This window comes from Scyliorhinus torazame, chromosome 1 (genome assembly GCF_047496885.1).
Source record: "Scyliorhinus torazame isolate Kashiwa2021f chromosome 1, sScyTor2.1, whole genome shotgun sequence".
In the NCBI taxonomy this organism is placed as follows: Eukaryota; Metazoa; Chordata; class Chondrichthyes; order Carcharhiniformes; family Scyliorhinidae; genus Scyliorhinus; species Scyliorhinus torazame.
Window position 1 is genome coordinate 69,442,854 of NC_092707.1, and position 14,949 is coordinate 69,457,802.

The following is a 14,949-nucleotide window of genomic DNA, read 5'->3' on the forward strand; positions in this document are numbered from 1 at the left end:
TTATAACTTGTGACCGAGCATTTCATGGATTCAGTACTTCTGATATCACTGGATAACTTGCTCCCCAGAAATTCGCTCTCATATTTTATGCTACCAATTTGCTTTCATTGATAAATCATTTCTATACTGGCTCCTGAGAAAAAGCGATCACTGGGCACATGCCGCTTATATTTTAATATTTCTTACTGCCTCTTGCTTCATATGTCCCACATTCTGAACACAAGAGCTGGGAGTGGCTATGGAATAATTCTATCACATTGTTTAATCTTGTTTCATAGTCTCACAATGAACAGTTTTCCTGATATTCTGCCAAAATATTAGTAATTATAATTAGTGCAATAAAAATTGAACCAATTTTGTTTTTGTGCTCAATAAGGTGACAGATGCCAGTTCTGGGAATGGAAAGCTTTATTTTTGCATATCCTACATTGGCACCAAGCACTCCCACATTAGATACGGCATGACCAGATGCAAAATAAAACTCCTTCTACTCTTCAACAACTCATTGGAACTTCAGTTTCAGAAGCCTTGTTGTACTCTAGTGTGAATTTTTCTTTTTGCTGCACCTGATATTTGTGCCTGAGATTTGAATTAAAGCTGAACTTTAGACTGTTCTGTACTGCTAGTTCATACCTAATGGAACTGGATTGAGACTACTCAAAGTCATACAGTCACTAGAGGGGGAAAGACTTCCATCTCGTCAATGAGAATGGATTTGAAGCCAGAAGTGGAATGTAAGTGTGTAGTTCACTACGCAATCTAGTCCTTCACTGAACTGAACTTTGAAATATGGAATGAATTTAGCACCAAGCTTCATGACTAATGAAACATTTGGTTGGCCTCAACTTAAATAATTTATAGCACTCTGTACGGCAAATTAATCAGAGGAAGAAACTAACATGGTTCAAAATCTTAGGTTTGGCACAAATATATTAGTTTAATGAAAAAGCCATCATCTTTCAACTTTTATTAAATTGCTAATGAAGAATTTTTAGCGTGCTCTTTGTTACAGGAATTGCCTGCGTAGCATTCTGTAAATTCACCAATCAGATGTGCAAAGTACTAATGTTTGATAACTACATGATTAACTTTGTCAATGTTCATTAAAGGTTTCTTTTTGCTAATTAAACAAACACAAACAAAGCTTTGATTCCCCTACCGTTAGCTGTTTGAAGTGGTCAGAAACAATCTCCAGTTGAGACATCTACAGACATTTGGCCTTTTACCTCTTACCTGTTAGTGCTCAACACTATTACTTACATGAACACATGGAGGTTTAATTTTACCTGTGTGCTAAATGCGGAAAGAGATTTAATGTAAATTTGTTCAATTATTCACTAAAAATAGGACATGGAGGAATTAGAATGCAAACAGAATGATGAGCAGAATACTAACAAAAAAAAATAAAACAACAAAGAAATTCTACTGAAAATGCTGTATAGACAAATGATACTTGGTATGAAATTAAATGCAACTTTTTGTTAAGAAAAGTTACTGCCATTTAAACATGACGCAAGGTTCTGTAACCAGAATAAACAGAAATTCTAGATGATAATACTATTCCTATTCTTGAATAGAATTAACAGAAAATTAGTGTAAAAGGAGTTAAGTCTGCATGCTGGACCCCAAAGGAATTTTCTAATCTTGGATCACATTGGTTATTAGATAACGAGAGCTTATTTAGCACGGAATATTTAATGGAAGGTAGAAATTCTTTCATGCAGCACTTGTCCACAGGCTTTGACATTTTTCTGGCTACAAAGTGACAGCTGACAAAATCATTTGGGTCCACAAACGGCCGCTAGGCCACAGGTCATTTGTCTAAGAGAGCCCAGATCCAGGATTCATTACTTGAAACACTGCAAATGACACGGCCCTTCAGGCAAGCGATGCACACGTTACATTTCTGCACTTGCCGCCACCAAATAAAAGAAACATGCAATTTCCAGCAGCCTGGAGGAACACAGAAAATAAACTGCAACTACATTAATTGCAAATTGGAGATGCTGCCAGAATTTTGTTTCAAATAAGATGAATAATAGTTGTTCTGTGCACGCAAAGTGGAACTTAAAAGATATGCAACGCTGTTAAAGTTTAAATTACAGACAGAAATGTTGTATGCACATTGCAAAAGAGATTTATTTTTACATTAAGTGGGGGATAGTGGCGTCCATTTCCTTAACTATTTCAGAACAACTTATCTGCTGCACAATAAAATGCTGTAACATGTAGAAAAGCTTTTACAATATGAAACCACTTTAAACAATGCTACATTAAGCAGCTCAATATTCCAAATTTTAAAATGTTAACAGTACTTCTATTATCAAGAGTAAATGGTCTCTTTACATGTGAAGTGGTTTTTGGTATAGAAATGATGCTTTAGTACTCAGAAGGTTATGAAAAACTAAGTGGAGAAGGGCAAACTAATCAGTCTGCATGCCCTTTCACCCCCAGGACCACGTGTAAGGCTAATACGTTCAGGCCCAGTCGCTTTACAAGTGACCCAAGGTTCCATGCTGACAAAAGGCCCATCTTCCATGAGCCTAAATGATTTAAGTTCTAATCAAACATCATTTATACTACATCTCATAGCTGTCTCTCGAGATCTACTCCCACGTGAGCTGTTGCCATGACAACTGGTGTCTCATTTCAAATGTGTCAGGTTATATTATTGTCTTCATGGTTCTCTGATAACCTGCATCTTTCCAACATGCTTTTCTCATTCCCAGGAGAAACACGCAACTACCCCCGAGTCTGCTTGTGTGTTTTTGTGTCATTTTATTTAGCTAGATATGAAAATGAGACACAGATGTTTTGTCTGCTATCTCGCTGCTGACTATTCTGGCGGTATAATCGGTCTGCTCAGCCGCTGCTGTGTTACACACTGACCACATCTAAGAGCTAACTGCAAATGCTGTTTTACATACTGGAAAATCAGCTGTCAGCAGACCTGGGTAATGTTACTGAACCAATGCCAATGACAATTCGAAAACATTCAAAAGCAGTGTAGTAAAATAATCACTCCCTCTGACAAATACTTGCTCACAGCAAAATGCATCAATTATATTTTTGGCGAGATTAACTCTTTGGTGGCACACTTGTCTTACAAAAGCCATTATCACAATTACTATATTGCGGACAGTGCCACAATGCATGTCATTTTAGTAATCCAACAACTTTGTCTTTTGATTTTATTTGAGTTGCATTCGTGAAGGTCATATTTCATTAGTTTCCATTCATTCACAGGGATGGAAAAATTACGTTGATTTTGCAACATCTAGAACAGCACTGCAAAAGGAAATGCAGATTTAGGCTATGAAAGGTACAGTTTGATCAAAGCTAAATTCAGGCTTGTACTCAGTTCTGCTAACGGTGCATTGAACCTTGATCAACCCACACTCGGGAGCAGTGTACAATTCTGGTTGTCATATTATAAAAAAAGGATACAGAGGCATCGGAGAGGGTGAGATTATGATTTACAAAAGATGAAACTAGAACTGCACAGGTAGAGGAAAAGATGTAGTCCGTCGGTCTCTTTTCTTTTGAAAAGAGAAGGCTGAAGGTGACTTAATAGAGATCTTCAAAATTTTAAAAGGTTTAGATAAAGCAGATAGCGAAAAACGCTTCCATTTGTGCCAAAGAGCTAAACTAGAGACCATCAATATAAGAAATCAAGTTGGCAATTCAAAAGAAACTTCTCTACCGAGAATAGTGAGAATGTAGCACTTGCTACTACAAGGAATTTCAGAAGTGAATAGTATGGGCATTTTTAAGGTGAGGCTAGATAACATATGAGAGAGAAGTGAATAGAAGGTTATGCTGGTAGATCTCAAGGAGGAAGGATGGGAAGAGGTAAGAGTGGAGCATAAACACTGGCAAGGTCTGGGTAGATCCAATGGCTGTTTCTGTGCTGTACATTCTAATAATATAATAATCTTTATTATTGTCACAAGTAGGCTTACATTAACACTGCAATGAAGTTACTGTGAAAATCCCAAAGTCGCCACACTCCGGCGCCTATTCAGGTACACAGAGGGAGAATTCAGAATGTTCAATTCACGTAACAGCACGTCTTTCGGCATTTGTGGGAGGAAACCGGAACACCCGGCGGAAACCCACAGATACAGGGAGAACATAGACTCTGCACAGACAGTGACCCAAGTGGGAATCGAACGCGGGACCCTGGAGCTGTGAAGCAACATTGCTAACCACTGTGCTACTGTATCGCCCTATGTATTTCTAAATGTATAACATAATTGTTGCCTAAGTGAATGCTCAGAAAATGTGTTCTTCAGTATTTTGACAGCTTCTCAAAGAGTTACCATCAAGTCTCATAGCTCTATGATTTTATTAACCTGTGCCTAAGATACAAATGGAAGGGAGCTGTTTCCAAGTGTTGGCTTCATCAAATGGCCTTGAATTAAGTTTGAAGACTGATTTTCAAGAAATAATATTTAGCAGGTTGCTCACAAATTCAAGAAAACAGAAGAACACATTACTGCTATATTCTGATAATTAGCATCTGCAAAAATTTGACTTGCTCCAAATAACAAATATGGCCAACGCAATTCTTCAGTCCATGTTTCTTCAAGTGAAATTTATTAAAAATATATGTAACATTGAGTAGCTTTAGAATTTAAAACACATTTACAAAATTTGTCAAAACTTGTACTCTGGACTTAATATCCTATGGTAAAATTTAAAGTTTTTGAACAATTATCTTGATTTCAGAAATCACTGTAAATCCACAAATGACATAAAAGGAGTGTGTGAGGAAGCAATGAAAATCATTGTAAATAATTACAATCTCCCTCTCCCTCCCTGAGATACAGCAGATATACTATATATTCTGTTTTGCCAAATTTGAATGATCTTTGTTGCTGCCCAATTTCAAACTTGCATATTAATGATCACAAATTCTTTCACAAATTAATACACACATTTTGTTAAACCCAATGTGGTTGGGGGTTGTCTTAATAGGCAGTAAATAGGGACAATGGGAGTTTTAATTGAATATGCTCTCCTTAAGATGATTCAGGGGCTTATTACGATTCATCCAATAATCCCTCCCAGACTGACATTTAAATAAGATGAAACACCAAGACAAACAAGTTGCCTACAATGCCCATTACAAGATTGTGGGGTTGACTTCAATTTTGAAAGCTCATTTCAATTCCTCAACCCAGCATACCATGGAAAATGAGATAATTTTAAGAGTTAGACTTTTCCTTTCAGTTGTTGATATTCTTCTGTCCCTTTATATATATATATATAATCCCCAACTGAAAGGTAAATAACCTGATCCCCTGATTCTGGTGAAGCTGCTGTATAACTGGCTTACAACTTGTGCACACTAGAGCATTGGGACAAATGTTCTCTCCAATTTTCTGCCATTGGCTCTGTAGGGAAATGCCTGGCTTAACTTTCAAAACTAGCGACATTGCTGTGGTGAAGTGATAAGCTGGAGCTGCCTTCTTGAACTGCAGTAGTCCATGTGGTGAAGGTACTCCCACAGTGATTTTAGGTAGGGAATCCCAGGATGTAGACCTAGTGATGCTGAAGGAGTTGCAATATATGCCCAAGTTGGGATGGTGCGCTATGGGTTCTCATGCGCCTGCTGTCCCGGTCCTAGGTGGTAGATCACAAGTTTTGGAGGTACTGTAAAAGAAGCCTTGGTGTGTTGCTGCAATGCACCCTATAGATACCATAGAGTGCAGCTACTGTATGTCAGTGGTGGAAGATGTGGATGTTTCTTGAGGTGGTAGAATGGATTGCCATCATTGTAGCTGCAACCATTGTATATATCCAAGCAAGTAGAGAGTTTTCCATCAATCATGACTTGTGCCTTGTAGGTAGAAGAGACGTAGTCGTGGAACTTGGATTGATATTCGTAACTTTCCTTTTGCCACAGCCTATTGCGTCTTTCAAAATACGTACTTAATGTTTCACCTCAAAGAAAAAAAGAAAGTCAAAATATCAATACTCTCAATGTCAATTCCTAATTTGATTTATTTCTGAACAAAATATACTCCTTAAATTAAGAAAAGTAACACATAAACAAAGTTACATAAAAACATCAAAACATTTTTTAGACTTTATAAAGTATACTTTGTGGCCAAATTAGTTTCATTTTACATCTTTCTAGCATGAACCAGACTACTAAAAAGCAATCAGTTAGATAAAGGATATAATGTGTTTAGTTAAACATTTATTATTAGATAGATCAGTAAACTTTGGAGGGTGGGTGTGGGTGTGCTCAAAAAGGTAATGCAATCAGTGACTGTTAAAAATGCTGCAAGTAATCTGCATATTTTAAATCCAAACCGTGGGTTGCACACTGCTGGGCTAAAGCTGTGTTGTTTTGCCAACAGTTCTGGGTGAATGGGCAGTAGCCTGCAGCGGGCCAGGCACTTTCAGTAATGATGGTGTACTGATGACAGCACCTGCAGCACGAGTGCATCACTGAGCACATGTGAAAGCTAGTATCACTATTTAGTAATGACAGTGCAGCTAACGTGCTATAGGATGTAAAAATATTACATTTTGAAAATTACCTTATATTAATAAAGGGAAATATTAATGTGCTCACAAAAAAACAATCAAATTAAATACCATCACAGAATCCTCTCTGATGCATTATGGACAAAGAAAACAACAGTTGGTGTCAAAATCATCCTCTTAATTTTGTTATATAAAACAAGCCACCAAGGAATGACATCCATTCATCAATGCCTTCTTATGATATTGCTCTTTACAGTAAATTCTGTTCACAAAGACGGTGGGTTTTTGCCACCAAAATGAATAATAGGTCTGAATTTAGCATAAAACAAAGATCAGAAATTAACAACTATTCCTGATGGATCAGATACAGTTAACTTGTGCACCAGTGTGCAGTGATGGAATGCTGGCTTTCCACTGCCATTCTCCACAAGGGGTGAATTCCTTGCTCTATAGGGACTGACTGGCGAGGTACTGAATAGGAGCAATGTTCTTTCTTGAGGTGGAAGAAACTGGAAGATGAGGCAATTTATATTACTTTCATCAACTGTCTGGTATTCAGCTTTAAATTTTGTTCCATGGAGACATAGTCAAAAGTTGTCCATTCACCTTCTTGATTTAGAAATGGTGTATGCTTTGTAATCAATGGTTTTCTTTATACACAATGTTACTGGATACTTATTTTTTAAAATGCATGTGCAAGCTGAAAGAACCAATCTTTGCATGCAAGAAACAATACTTTTCACTGTATACTAATAAATGTGACAATAATAAATCAAATCAAATCTTTGAAAGTTGCAAAATCTTTCACTAACATAGTCACATTAAGAAAATCTTGAGAGATCAGGGGCTGGATTCTCCACACCATGACGCCGAAATGGCGGCCGGCGCAGGGCATAGAACCCATTTTCTCGCAAGGAATCGGGACCGATACCGGTGCCCCGATTCTGCCAGCCCCGAAAAGCGGCGTTCTCAGGGAGTATGCCGCGCCGCCTAGGACCTACCTGGGGCCATTGCCAGAGGTCCACTCCGCCCCTGACCAGCCGAAGTCCCGATGGTGTGGAACTAATGTGCTCCAGTCAGTCGAGGTACTGTTGTGGCTGCTGCGGATTCAGCCCTGATCGGGGGCGGGCTGACCGGAGGGCGATGGGGGGGCCTTATAGGTGGCCGGTAAATGTTTGTGTGGGTGTTGAGGGTCGGGCGCGCGGCCGATGGGGGATTTCTGTTTTGAGTCCAGCTGCACGGTCACCGACCTGGAAGTGCGGGGGCCCGTATCTACAGCAAAAGCTGCAAGATCTACTACGGGTCCCTGCTATCCCCCACAGGGCTAGGAATTAGTGGTCCTTTCACGCCAGTTTTTCTGGTGTGAAACTCCACCGTTATGTCGTGGGGACATAGTCCCAATAATGGAGAATCCAGCTCCAGGTTTAAAAGAAACAGACTGGCTTATGAAAGTTGGCTATAAAAAAGTATTAAACAGAAGTAGCTACAAAATTGCACAGTATTCCCATCCTTCACCTCCATTTTGTTTAGAAGGTCCACAGAATACTTGACACCAATTAGGAAAGATATAGTTAACAAAGGCATTCCTTTATAAGGGATATTATCCCAGGCAACATTTGATTTTGTTTTTAAACCAGTCCTGATAATTTTCACTTAATTTCAGACAAAAAATGGACAATTTAGTTTCCTTTAGGACATTCCAACATAGACGCTGCAACTCTACTTGTAGGAGTTGAAATATTACTTGAGTAAAATGTGGGAAACTTGCTTTTAGCAATTATACAATTATAGTTAACATGCTTAGATGGAAGATATCCATCACAAAGGTAGGTTACCAACCATAAATAATTGTGATGTGATGGGATATTTTTTCTTTCAAGGCAGTGGTTCTCAAATATTTTGGGTTAAATAACTTATTTTTCAAATAGGTTATCAATCATGAACTCTCCAGCTAAATTAAAATTCCATAGGCTCCTTGCATATTCACATTTGTAATTGTAAAGTTCACCAGTGTCCTGTTGAAGGGGCTTGCATGAAATTTCACCAAGGCAGTCTGACAGTGAACATACACGTGATTGGCGATTTGAAAATCTTTATCCACCTGAAAGGTAACCCCACAGTTTCAGCAATATGCCTGTTGAATACATCACCATACAACACCTTCCTCGAGTAGCAGTAAGCTTGTCTGTAACTGGGATGGCCAATGGAGTGAGACCAACTTGTGCCATTGCAGCAACAGGTCCCATTCACAGTATTTCTTTGATCTGTTATGATTAAATTTGGTGCTACTACTGGACAAGTCAGATCCTAGGTGGAACTAGGCCTCATAGATCCTAACTAACCTTAATATGTAACGATTTATAAGGATAACACAAGTTACACAATCTATCTTATACTCTAATGTTCACAAGTGTAGAGTCCAGTAAACCATGCATGTGGTCAGACACATCAAACACTGAAAACAAATCAAAGATGCCATCCCAAACAGATGCTACAGATGTCCCATCAGCTCCCCCCAGACATCTGTCACACTGAGAGCCAACCAGTCTCACAGAAGTTCTGTCTTTTAGCTTGGGTATCTTCAACAAAGATCCACCTCCAGGGTTTCAACCTCACTTCTGATGTTCCTCCCCTCTTGGTCGCAATATGCATTCAAATTTTGCCTTCCACACACTCTCTCAGATACTCAGCCAGGCCAACAGAACACCACTGCTTCACATAGTATGGAGTTGCAGACTTTCAGCTGTCTCCTTGGATCTCTGGCTTATTTCAGCCCACTTGCTATAAATCTGTTTCCAGCAGCTTCCTCTAGTTAAACTTGGAGCGTGCCTCGGCTTCTCACTCTTGATTTCACTTAACAAGACCTTTTCCAGATTCCTGGAATCTTCTTGGACCTTTCTCATTTTCCTTTGAGGTTAATTCCAGATTTTCTTTCATTGAATTCATATTTCACCATCTATCGAGGTGAGATTTGAACCCACGTCCCCAGAGCATTACCCTGGGTCTCTAGATTGCTAGTCCAGTGACAATAACACCACACCAACACCTCTCCCTGTATGCAAAGAATGATTACTATTACCTAAAATTAGCAGTAGAGAAAAGATTATAATCCACTAAATTGGGAAAATAATGGACCCAAATTTACTTTGACGAAAAGATATGACGCTGCCTGTTCAATTTCCATGAGCTTTTACACAAGTTGCTGCAAGTGGGAAATTAAAATGGTACAACATGCTCAAGAGGGAATCTGGGACCTGTGTGAACAGGGCAAATAACTGTGTATTCCCTTAATAAGATCTTGAAATTATGAATTAAAATATGCAGAATTTGAACGAGGAAGTGTAAGTATAATACGGAATTCACTGTCAAATCAGGTTTGGAAAATGAAACAGGAAGAGGAAAAGAAAAATCAGATTGAGAAAAAAAAATCTCCCAACAACATTTAGACACTGAAAGAATGCAATTGCACTCATATGAAAGTCAATTTTCAGTGCCGAAGAGGTTGTTTTAGAGTAATTACATCTTAACGCACCATTAAAAAGGGTACTTAGACTGAACAAGGCAAGCCCATTTCTATGGCTTCAGTACAGGAACCTCAATACACTCAATACCTTTGAATGGTAAACCAGGCAAAATATTCAATTTTCTCACAGCTTATGGCAGAATAGTGCAACTCTGACACGAACTTATGGCATTTTGGAACTGCATTTGCCTGAAGTTGTTATCTGATTTGTGTACAGATAACAGTGAGCGCCATTAACCCCACTATTATTTTCATGGTAATTTCTTGCCTGATAACTGATGTGAAGGCAGTGCAATGAGATTGCATATTATTGTACAAGGTGAAGGCTGTAATAGCCTAATTCACAAAACTGCAAATAGAGTTTTACAAGAGCTTGTGATGTCATCAAATGACTACTGCCCATGATCGAATCCAAGGCCATCATACCTCATCAGCTGACAGTATTGGCCAATAGCAACCATTGCTTTGATACTAGGGGACCTAGTTTTCTATTGGTTCTAGAAATACACAATGATTTCAAGAGATGTTTGGTCCAATCTACAATGGCAGCAAAATTGCTTGGACAGATGTTACAGGCCATTCACTAGTTTATGAAATGTTGGATAAAAAGATGATCAGTAACCTTTTGTGTCGTATGTTGCCAACATATGGTGGAACTTAAGGTATGGACTCTCTATGCCATATGAAGTCATTCTTTATGATATCATTTCGCAGTTTTCTATTAATTTCTAACTTCTTCAAGATTATAAACTTAATAAGGAAACGGCATGCAAAAGTATGTTTTGATGTGTGTTTAATGTGCCCACTTTCGTCAACAAACCTGGGACAGACTTGTTTTCAATATTTTTGTGCACGCTTTAGACCTAGAAGTAAAACTGCGCAGGGAGACATTGGGTACTTGTTTGACATCATATCGCACTCTGGCGATTTTGCCCACTGACAATTAATAAGCTTGCTAAGGCTAGTAAAAATGCTATCAACTAGAATTACTTGTTGCCTGTGCTATTTTTAGGTCGGCACACTAACATGGGCAGGTGGCCATCCCTTCTTTCCGTACTTTTCTCATCCATTGGCGGGATAAAGGAGGCTGGAGCATTTGCTGTGAAAGTTAACAGTTCAGGTGACAATTTGGTGTTGCTTTAGTCTTGAGATTTCAAGACATTTTCCTACGTTTCTTTGAAGTATTTGCTTTGTTAGCCTTGTTCTGAATACTTTTATCAACTCTGTTGGAGCATTTCTGCCCATTGTAATATTCAAGGCACAGGGGGTACTATTTGCATTTCAGGTGGGAATTGTGTACTCCGCTGGGGGCACTGCTCTGAGGAAGGGAGGAGCAAACAGGATAAGAGACCGTGTCCGCAGACAGCGTCGCAGGGCGAAACCCATAGGAGACGAGGCACATCAACTGGGGTTGCAAGGCCAGCAATGAGGACGGCACTGCAGAAAATGTCAGTACCTGCTGCCAGAGCGTACAGGTAGCAATCAAGCTACTTCAACATGCCAGAGGTCCAGTGGCACAGGAGACTCCACCTTTCAAGGGACACCATTGTGCAATGTGATTGGGTCAGAGATTACCTCCAATTATATGGTTGGGTACCCAATGCCAATAGCTCTGAAGGTCACTGTAGCCCTCAACATTCATGCATCCGAATAATTCCAGGGGTTAGTGAGCTCCCCAGCATACTCCTGGCAAACGTCCAAGCGATCGAAAATAAGTTGGACGACCTTAGCACTAGACTTATCTCTCAGAGGGAAGTAAGAGACTGCTGTGTGCTCTATTTCACGAAGACATGACACATCCCTGCATCACCGGACTATGCCATACAACCTGATGGCTTCTCAATACACCGGATGGACCGCACGGCGTAATCAGGCAAATGAAGGGTGGAAGGGGTGCCTCAACAACTCCTCCTGGTGCTCCGACCTGCCGATCTTAGCGAACTACAGCTTCCTGGACCTGGAATACCTGACTGTGAAGTGCCACCCATACTACCTTTCATGGGAGTTCAGTTCTGCCATTATCATGGTAGCCTACATCCCACAGCTGGCGGAAGTGAAGAGGGCGCTTGACGAATAGAACACCGCTATAAATAACAAAATGAAACAGAATAGACGGAGGCCTTGTTCACCATGGCGGGGACTTCAACCAGGCCCCCTCAAAGAGTGTACTGCCAAAATTCCACCAGCACATCTCCTGTCTCACCAGGGGTGCAAACATTCTCGACCATAGTTAAACAAAAATCAAGGGAGCCTACTGATCCATTTCACGACCGCACTTCCGGAAATTGGACCATAAGATGGTGCTCCTTCTCCCGGCATACAAGCGGGAGAAACCGATTAAGAAGGTCGTGCCGGGGCAGCACGATGGCGCAGTGGTTAGCATTGCTGCCTCACAGCGCCGAGGTCCCAGGTTCGATCCTGGTTCTAGGTCACTGTCCATGTGGAGTTTGCACATTCTCCTGGCGTTTGCGTGGGTTTCGCCCCCACAACCTAAAGATGTGCAAGGTAGGTGGATTGGCTACGCAAAATTGCCCGTTAATTGGAAAAATGAATTAGGTACTCTATATTTATTTAAAAAAAATAAAAATAAAGGTTGTGCTGTGCTGGTCCAAGACAACAAAAGAGTTTCTATGTGACTGCTTGGAGTCAGTGGACTGGTCCATATTCAAGAACTCAGCAATCATCCTAAACGAGTATGCCACCACCATCAGACTTCATCAGCAAGTGTGTAGAAGACTGCGTGTCAATGAAGGTAGGATGCAACATTCCCCAACCAGAAACCATGGTTTAAATCAGGAGATTCACTTCCTACAGAAGGCCAGGTCTGAGGCGTTCAAGACAAGCGACTCTAATCTATACAAGAAATCCAGGTACAACTTCTGCAAAGTATCAGGGCTGCCAAGAGACAATACAAGCTAGAGTCACAGACTAATGTCACGGACTCGGTTGTGGCAAGGCTTAAACACCATAATGGGCGACAAAGCAAAACAGAGTAAAATCTCCGGCAGCAGCACACCCCTCCACGATGAACTCAATGCATTCTTTGCTCGGTTCGATCAGGAAACTATCAAACCGTTGCCAACTGCCCAGCAGCCTGCCGTCACAGCTTCCGTAGTCAGATCGGCCTTCTTGAAAGGGAACCCATGGAAAGTGAAGGGTCCTGACGGGGTCCCTGGTCGTGCACTCAGATCCTGCGCGGACCAACTGCCGGATATATTCGCGGACACCTTCAACTTCTCCCTACTCCGTTCCGTGGTTCCCACCTGCTTCAAGACCACCATCATACCGGTGGCAAAAAAAACCAGGCAACGTGCCTCAACGACTACCGTCCGGTGGCCTTGACGTCGATCATTATCAAGTGCTTCGAGAGGTTGGTCATGAGACAGATCAACTCCACATTCCCAGAATGCCTTGATCCACGGCAATTCACATACCGCCAGAACCGGTCCACAGCAGATGCCATCTCCCTGGCCCGACCCTCAACCCTGGAGCATCTCGGCAACAACCAGGACTCCTACGTCAGACTCTTATTCATCGACTACAGCTCCGCCTTCAACACCGTAATCCCAGCCAAGCTCATATCAAAGCTCCAAAACCCAGGACTTCGCTCCTCCCTCTGCAACTGGATCCTCGACTTCCTGACCCATAGACCACAATCAGTAAGGATAAAAGATAAAACCTCTTCCACGATAGTCCTCAATACAGGGGCCCGCACGGTTGCGTACTTAGCCCCCTACTAAACTCCCTATACACACACGACTGCATGGCAAAATTTGGCTCCAACTCCAACTACAAGTTTGCTGATGACACGACCGTAGTGGGTTGGATCTCGAACAACGATGAGTCCGAGTACAGGAGGGAGATAGAGAACCTAGTGGAGTGGTGTAACGACAACAATCTCACCCTCAATGCCGGCAAAACTAAAGAGCTGGTCACTGACTTCAGGAAGCAAAATATTGTACACACCCCTGTCTGCAGCAATAGTGCCGAGGTGGAGATGGTTGACAGCCTCAGATTCCGAGGTGTGAACATCACTAACAATCTGTCCTGGTCCGCCCATGCCAACGCTACGACCAAGAAAGCACAACAGCACCTATACTTTCTCAGAAAACTAAGGAAATTCGGCATGTCCACATTGACTCTTACCAATTTTTACTGATGCACCATAGAAAGCATCCTGTCTGGCTGCTAATATTGGTCAGGTTTTAGAGAACCCCAAAGTATATCATGGAGTTCACCTGACCCGCAACTTTAAATAGATTTTGGTTATGGGGAGCAGAAGGACCCACTTTACAGGTGAGATGCAACAGAGAACTAAAAATATTTTTTTTAAAAACAATGTTTATTCGATGAATCCAGTTAACATTTTATAAACACACAGTAAACAGTTTATCCACTACCAATCCTGACCACCCCCCAAAAGATACAGTACTCTATGAATAACCCTTAATAACTCCCCTAACAACATCCATAAGTTAAACCCTTTTTAAATAAAGACAGCAGGTTTAGATTCTCTACAGAAACAAGTATTGCTTTGAAATCATTAAGTGATTTTGAGATTGCAGAGAGGACGATCAATACACACATCTGCTTGGTTCACATGCAACTCTCCAACTGAAAGCAAAACTAAACAGAGCCAAAACCAGCTTCCAGCACAAAACAAAAGTAAAAAGCAGAGCAGAGCCCAGCTCCACCCACACACTGACATCACTGCAGCTATTTGATAAACACCCATTTCTTAACAGTACATCCACCTGACACTGCATCACAGCCCAGTATGGCAAATGCTCGGTCCAAGACCATAAGAAACTACAGAGAGTCGTGAACATAGCCCAGTCCATCATGCAAACCTGCCTCCCATCCATTTACCGTCTGCATCTGCTGCTGCCTTGGGAAAGCGGGCAGCACAACCAAAGACCCCTTCC

At 41.0% G+C, this 14,949-nt stretch overlaps 1 protein-coding gene across 4 annotated transcripts in view; it reads right to left on the reverse strand.

The window, feature by feature from the left end:
* The window catches only part of rbm19 (RNA binding motif protein 19), a 436,673-nt gene that overhangs the window by 15,513 nt on the left and 406,211 nt on the right, over positions 1-14,949 (reverse strand). For 2 of the 4 annotated variants that reach the window (XM_072496480.1, XM_072496442.1), the window contains one exon: positions 4,577-5,949. The exons of 1 other annotated variant lie outside the window; for it this stretch is intronic. The gene's annotated coding sequence lies outside the window, so the exon portion shown is untranslated. Of the gene's footprint in view, positions 1-4,576; positions 5,950-6,610; positions 6,629-14,949 lie in introns of those variants that run through there. One more of the 4 variants, XM_072496470.1, reaches the window with a different exon arrangement.